Below are 8,597 nucleotides of genomic sequence, written 5' to 3'. Positions count from 1 at the left end.
CCCCTGACTGAAACTATGCTGAGATCTCTTTAGTATAACAGGGTGAATGAGGGTTTAGGCTCCACCCCTACCTGTCTGTCACATCTTTCATCACACTAAGAGCATCACAACTTGAATCTCTATCATGGCAAGCAGATAACATATAAGGAAAGGCAGTACAGTACTGAGTTACCAGCACCAACAGATGTGAGTTGGATTCCCAGCAAACACACATACTGATAAAATGTATACAGTACCTTGAATAGACTGTAAGTTGCTTTGGATAAAAGCATCTGCAAAATGCATAAATGTTAATGCAGAACTAGGAAAACGTTTTGTAATAAGAAAAAGCATTCTTATTTATTAAAGTTGCCATGAAAATAAAATGAAAAACTGTCATTTGTTTTGGAATATTGTGGTATTTTTTACAAAGGACTTATCTGTGAGCTTCATTATTTTTAAAAAATTCATGTGCCCTCATAATTTTTAATTAAAAACGCAAATCTCCTCCCCTCCTCAAAACGGTCTGTCTTCCGGTCATATGGTATGGCAGGTGGGCGGGGTCCGGGAGAAGATCGCTGCGATTAGCAATTAGCAACATGACCCAACTTCAAATTATCCAATCAGATCTCGATGGACAAATTCAAATCAAGCCCTGCCTTATTTCGTTTCAGAAGCTGGTTTCACTCGGATATACGTGGAAAAATAAGGCAATCGCTACTTCCGTTTCATGGGGAGTAATTAGTTACACTACACTTTTCCATTACACACCAAAAAAATGGTAATTGCGTATTTTTTGCAGTATGTGAATACATTCAAGTTACAGATCAATGAAGATTACTGGCTCAAACTATTTTTTTAAATTTAATTTAATAAAGCAGTATCATATTGCAAAATCTGCAAGCAGGTGGTACCAACCAAACATGTTAGCAGAACGAAAAAGAGCTGACGTCACGTGCGTACAAAATTTAAATACTGTAATCAAGGATTGTGGCAACTATTAAGTAACTATTAACTAGCCACAGGGTTCCCACACCTTAGTTAACTTCAAATTCAAGGACCTTTCAAGGACTTTCCAGGTCCAATAACCTCAAAATTCAAGGACTAAATGTGGGGACACATTTCAAGTGAGAGCAAGGTTACATCCTGTTACCTTTTAAGATACATTGTTACACTTCCCTTTCAAGGGAACTTGCGCTGCGTCACTGCATTGACACTTTGGGGATGCCTCCAGATGTAAGTGCGTCTGAATGTGTATATCAAATTCATATATCGCTATCTGAAATATTGCCAAAAACGGCGTTACAGGGACGCAGGAAGTATGGCAAGGGAGACGCAGCATCTCGTTCCTTTCTCAGGAAACAACAGTTACATACGTAACCCGAGACGTTTTCATGTGTCAAACACAACTATGCAAAAAAGCATTTTGGTATGAATGAACATTTGCATACAGAAGATATAAACATTTAAAGCGAACAGTTTAGCACGTGTGCTTAACAGGCTAGAATTTTTATGATATTATCCTACACTACACAGGGAATTATATGGATTTTTTTCCAGAAAACTTCTTGCATAAAATAGATTTAAGCACTTTCAATGCCCTGTATCTATGTATGTATATTTTCAAAAACTTCCAAGGATTTCAAGGACCCGTGGGAACCCTGTAGCCATTTATTTGGAAGGTACTATTATTACAAAAATGTGATTACTAATAAGTTACACTACTAGTTACCAAAGAAAGTAATATTATTACTTTAACTTTTTACTAGTAACTAGTTACTGCCAACACTGTTCCCAAATAATGCCCTGGATTGGTCTAAAAATCTGATAAAATAAAATGATAAAATCCATATTGACTGCATGCACTGAAGTTGGTATGAATAAAAAAAAGTGCAACACCTGATGATCCACATAGCTCTTATTATTTTTACATCGTTTTTTATTTCATATTTTCAGACTTTCAGCTTATAGGTTTAAATGATATATTTCAATCATGCATTCTCAAAGTGTCTCATTTGGATCCCTACTTTCTTCATATCCAAAGCTTTAAATTCCATCTTTCATGTTCAGCTGATCACCTGCTTTCCTCTCTGCTATCTTTCATTTCCAACAGTCCAGATCCTTTCCTTCCTTTACCCATTTTTTCTGATTACTCCTCTCATTTAAGCTCCAATCTAAGAGCCCTGTGTTCAATCTAGCTTGATCCCTCTTTTCCTCTTTCTCCTTTATCCAGTTCCTGTCTTCCTGTTGTCTGCTTTAGGGGTCTCTCTCTCTCTCTCTCTCTCTCTCTCTCTCTCTTACTCTCTCTGCATGTGTCTGTGTGTTGGACGAGGATGACACAGTGGTGCTGGAATGAGAAGAGCAGGGCCTGGGCGTTCCTCTCCAAACGCACTATTAAACCCTGTGCCGTACACAATGAGCTCACTCTAATTCAGCTCAGATGTACATCCTGCCTGCACGTCTTCTTTCTCTTTCTGTCTTATTCTTTGCTTTGAAATTCTCCCACCCTTTAAGACATGACATACACGCTCATTGCCTGTACAGAAGATGTCAGGTCTGGAACTGTACACACCACACCGATAAAACTGTAACTTTTATTGGCTCAAAATACGCGAAATATTGTTGAGAAATTAAAATCTGGAAAGAATGTAAAAAGTTAATTATTTTATAATTTTTTATCAAAGGTAAATATTATTACCAAATGTACACATATCTGTACTCCAATGGTACATATATGGGTACCGTCCCAGTAACAGCTTTAGTACTGTTTTTTCTGACAGGGTGACTCTCTACCGTAGTATCATCTCAAGATGAACATCCACCAATTCTGTGTCTTCATTGATGCAATAAGCTAGAATAACAACACACAGTAAGCTTTCCCTCAGAGGGGTTGCAAAGTTGAAATCTTAAATGAGGTTCTGACAAAGCCTTAGTTAAATTGTGATCAATGTGATTGAAAGCAGTGAAGAAATCGATGACGTCTGTATTTTGGCCCAGGAGAATCGGGTGTATGGGAGGACCTCCATGTTGCCTCACACAAAAACAACACTGCATGCTGCCTCGAAGAATGAGAGTCCCAAGGAGTGCGTATTAAGTATTGCCGAAGGCATAAAACTGTTCAATGCATGAGCAGTGTTTTTGAGTATTCAATATTGTTAACATGCATTTTGCAATAGCTTTATCCAAAGCTACCTTCATTCTTATGACAACATGCATTTCTTTGGAAATCAAACTTATGATCTTGCTACAGTGCTGAACTGAGAGAATGTTAATGGGGAAACAAGCAGGTTACCCTCTATCTGGGGGGGGGGTAATATCTCAGTTCTTTGTATTCGGAGTCAGTTGTAATATATTGCTCGGTCTGTCGTTCTCATGGGTTATCATTTATGAGTCATTGCGGCTCATGCTGTTGTGCTGCAGCGCACTGCTTCCTTTTCAACCACCAAAATACCTTGGAATCTTCCTGTTCTTTGGGGTGTGAAAACCAGCTTCTCTAATCTTTAGATGTGTGAAAAGACACCCACACAGAAACACACATGTTAAGTTTTGGTAAATCCACCCTAAAGCCTAATGATGGTGAGAGATCTAACAGCTTCTCGATATTAGCCACATACAGAGATAAAGAAAAACTAAACTTGATTCTAATCATGTGTGTAAGATATCCATAAAGTTGCCTTTAAACATCCCAATACTAAAAGTATCATTTTATTAAACATTTGAAATTATTAAAATAGGCCTATTAGACCCTGACAGCTGACCATATACAAATACAAATTATATTTTTTATTTCTTTCTTTTCTATTTTTCTTTCTAAATCCTTTATATTATTTAACTTTATAGTATTTTATTTCCCTTTAATTTCCTGTATTTTTAACACCCTATTCACTTCCTATTGTATACGTAATCAAATTTTAGTGCTATAGGTTCTGAATACAATCATGCCAATAAAGTTCTCACTATAGCTTTTTTGCATGTTAAGAGGAAGGAAGCGTCTCATATAGGACAATAAAAATGTTGGCATGGGGAATTTTGTCTAATTCATTAATAAAAAAAGGTAGTGTGATATACAAAGGCTTTATCGTGCCATCAAGCTTAAAAGCTTAATAATAATAAGCATTAACATGCTTGTATTGGACTCCTGTGTAGTTAATTTGGAAGTTGAATTACGAAGCATTTGCCTTTCATCCATTTAGCATTATAACGAACATCTTAACTAAAACTGCAAAACAAAGAGGAAAAGAATCACTGCTAAACTTGTCCTCTCCCGTCCATCTCTTCTTCATCCCATATTGGCTGCTAACAGCGATTTTCTCCAACCCTTGAACTTTCTTATCGCGCAGTCAAAAAGGCTGAGCTCCCATGTTTTATCTCACACCGACTGACTATGTCTAACATATTTAGCACTGACATTACTCAGCAACAGATGTTTGTAATTCACATGCGGAGAGCGTTCAAATAATTTGGATCACCCTTTCTGCCTTGAACGCTCGTGATAGCCATGACATTCACATCCCTCGTGCTTTGTACTTTCATTTTTCTCTTTTACGTCTCTCAGTCCCGACGGGTCTTTACGCTGGTTTTTGTCAACTCGCCTCTCCGAGGGTCTCCAAAATCCAGCTCTCCGAGAGACCTCGCTGGTATGGGTGATGGAAAAAAAGCAGAGGAACGTTGGAGGAATCTCAGGAAAAGATGGGAGGGGGGTTAGGGTCCTTGAGTTTCACAGCTGTGGGCCCCCTGCCTGAGCCCTGTTAAGCAGTCGGACTTGAGGAAAGCCAATCTTAATTGATTCCAAGCCTCCAAAGCTCTTTGGTAAACATGGAGGAGCACTGAAAATGACTTGTTATCCTAATTCAATGGACGCTGCATATCTCCGTCAATCTTCGCATCACAAAGAGCCCAGAAAACAGATGGACCCCGGATTACGCTCGCTAGAGCCATTGACAGTCAATGTACAGTTAATAACGTTTTCAAAGGGAGAGCAAAGTCGTTTTGTTTCCCAAAGTTCCTGATTCCAATCATAACCTCCAGTTCCAGTTAAAAGTTCCACAGCCAGTCCTGACGTCAGTTAGCATGAATTTATTTTCAGAATTAAAGGTTTCTCGCAGAAACAGGAACGAGGAAAAGACAACTCAAACTTTGGAAAAGACTTCTCTAAAACAAGTCAAGTATGTTCTTAGAAAGCTGAGTAATCGCCATTGAATTTGCCAACTCTTAAACATGTATGTACATTATACATATACGTGGTAAGTAAGACTTATTAAAAAAATAGTAATGTTGTGTCATTGATGGAAAATTGTCAAAAAATACGATATCTGTGAGGTCAATATAAAACACTGATGGTGTTGTGATGTTCACAACGCTTAAGTAAAGCCACCATCCTAAACAACACACTGTCATGCCAAACCATGAATCACCCTATTTTCTAGGTAAAGCACTTTTTATTTATAATATTTCAACACATTACCGTTGAACAGCGACAGAACATTACGAGACCTTGCACTGTAAGAAACTGTGAACAGCAGGAAGAGAAGATTGATGGGATTGTTGACAAAGGCGCTAACTGACCTCTATGGCTTCCGGCTGGAGGAGCCGTTTCTATGCTGTTGGAATTGAGAGCCTGTATTTCCCGCTGAGATGGACATTTCCACACACACTGATACACGCTTCCACACACTGACCTTTGACCTCTGAAGCCCTCATAACCAAACACTCTCACACTTCTGGAGTGTGGAGTTTACTTATTGTATAATTTTTGTATTGTGAAACTGTATTGTGCTGATTTCAGTGAAATTTTTTTATTAATTAATAATCGGCATGTATGAGAAAAACTTTGGCAAAATTGAAAATTAAAAAAGTCTAGAAATATGTTTGTAATGCAAAATTCAATTGGTTGAATGAATCTTAATCATAATAGTATATTTGGCATAAAGAACGTGAAGCTAATATTTGTTTTTTATTTTACTTTTATTTTAAGCACATTTCCCTGTAAATGCTATTTTACATTTGAATCACCAAAAATTGAAATCACCAAAAATAAAAGGAATTTGCAGGAGTGCTTAAAGCGACATTCTGTAACCTTTTGCCTCTCTATCACCATCTCTGAAAAAAATCAACATGGTGATATGTTACCTTGGGTTAGACTCAAATGATATTTGCCAGGAAATCTGACCCGACAGCTCAAATGATAAATTATTATTATGAGCTTACCCTTGTGACTCATGTTAAAGGCAGGGTATCTAATTTGATTCAGAAACATTTTTAGTTATGCTGGTTAAAAGTCTCCTCACATCCTGATAGCAATCACTGTGTTAAGTTGTTTAAATGTATTTGTAGAAATGTATGTCATCTGTGAAAGGCGTAGGACCAAAAAATGTTCAACCAATCATAGATCTCGGTCCGAACGGACGTTGCCTTTTTTGTCCCTCATCCGTAAGCGTAATTTGAATGCCACCGCGCAGCGAGTCCACGCAGACACCATACGTCATTGTCGTGTTCACGTGCACTCACCTCCCGTCTGTAAACAGAGGGAGAATGGCAAACTTTTCTGCTGCATTGACAACCTGCACAGGAGCCACAAAACGAAAGACATCTTTTATAACAACAACAGCAAAACTGCCTGGATCAGCAAAGAGCAAAAACCTAAATGAACATCGGTAACTTTACTGCTTTACCACGAGATGCGAACGGCTGCAGGAGGTAAACGGTCTGAAAGGGTCGTTGCACTGTTTATTTTGGTAAGGTAGATACACGATATGTTTATATTGAGATGGATTCAGATATTCTACTTTGATGAAACATTGTGTTGCTTATGAAATTTGTGTTCGTTTACGGATTAGCGTAACAATATAGTTACTGCGTCTACACAACCGAAAGTGTGCTTTAACTAATTCTGATGTAAACCAGTTGTTTATGTTTTAAAGTTTTCTCACTGGTGAATGAGACATGAGATTTGGATGTCTGATCTGTGCGTGTTCATGTTTTGAAAGAGGAGTGACTTTGGATGGCAATTTGAATGGAGGGTGGGATCGTGATTTCATTGCTAGTCGGCTACAGTTAGCATTTTTTTAAAATGTGATACCCTACCTTTAAGGTACAGACAATGTTTTGAACAATTGTTTTTTTACTGACTGTTTTTTAATATATATAATATTAATATATATAAAATAGCATTTGTTATGATGTATAAATAAATATTTTTTTTACAGTTGTAACACATGCACACAAGCACAGCATGGTCATTGCATATGCACTGATGCATTTACATTCATCTCCCATTTGTACTGTTCTAGTCTGCAGAAACACAGCAGTGCATTCATACTATAGCAGCATTCATTATTTCTAGGGCTACTTCAGCTGGTCTTGACCTTACATAAACCCTTGTTACAAAGTATTGTGCACATAATGTGCAAAACCAGTGACAACAGGCAATATATTATGTTGATCTGGCTGGGAAATTTCCTTCCAGACATAAATAATCCACTTTTTGTTCATAGTAAAATTTTTCAAATCTTAATTTCTTAGATTCTTTAGATTCAAGCCATGCTAGACCTAACTAGCCTTCTCTCTCTTTCTTCGACTGAAATTCCATCCCCTTCCCAGAACAAATGCGCTGTCGGACTGTCAATCAACTTGACTGACAGGTCTTCCATCCAATATTCACCAGTTCTTCAATCTGCACCTACCTTCTATCTCTGGCACAGATCAATGCAATATATCTTCACCCGCCTCACAAAAGTCCTCAAATACATAAGCTGTTACACTGACCCCTAGTAAAGTGTGTTATTGATTTTTGAGTGATGAAAAAAGGCTCTTTCTTATATCTGCAGGCCTACTGCTTCAAAGAAGAGAATGACACATATATCAGATTGCTAAGTGGTGACATGACACTTCCATTATGAAACATTCAGTCTCAGTGTATATTGGCAACGTACATAATATACAGTATATGTATTTATAGAGGCAACGGAAGATTTGACAGTAGCTTATCTGAACTGAGTCTCTATTTAAGCACCGAAGAGCTTTCACATTGACAGTGTTTGGAGAGCAACAGCCCTATATAGTCATGACTCATGATACATAAATTATCAAATGGTTATTGCTATTAAAAATAAAATATATCTACCAAGCTGCAGAATACACTCCCTAAATCACCTGCAAGCAGTCCAATTTACTATGTTTTTATCTTGTGTCAAACGTGACAAATATGTTTCTTTTAAATAATGGGTGAGCAGTTCCATCCATTATTATATGTTGTTTCACAAAAGTCTATATTAGTAATAATTAGGTTGTTAAATAGATTTACTCTACATACACCCTACATGTTTTGTTCTGTTTTTTAATGTGGCAAACTCTGCATCTGGGACAGTTTTTCCTTGTGCATTTAGTCTGAACTCTGTAACTTGTTAATATAGGCGCCTAAATGAATATCCACCGCTCACACCCACCTCAAAGCCCCCCAGACGCAGTGCGAAGCAGGCTTAATCCTCTACCACCATCATACACATGTAAATGATACTTTCCTCTCTCTTACATCTAGCATATGTTTGAGAATGTGCTGAGGTGCTGATTATACTGCAGACAGGGTGTATTCTCAAAAAAAAAAAAAATAGAGACAGAAG

The sequence above is a fragment of the Misgurnus anguillicaudatus genome, unplaced genomic scaffold (assembly GCF_027580225.2).
Source record: "Misgurnus anguillicaudatus unplaced genomic scaffold, ASM2758022v2 HiC_scaffold_34, whole genome shotgun sequence".
Taxonomy (NCBI): domain Eukaryota; kingdom Metazoa; phylum Chordata; class Actinopteri; order Cypriniformes; family Cobitidae; genus Misgurnus; species Misgurnus anguillicaudatus.
Note: the sequence above shows the minus strand (reverse complement) of the source record.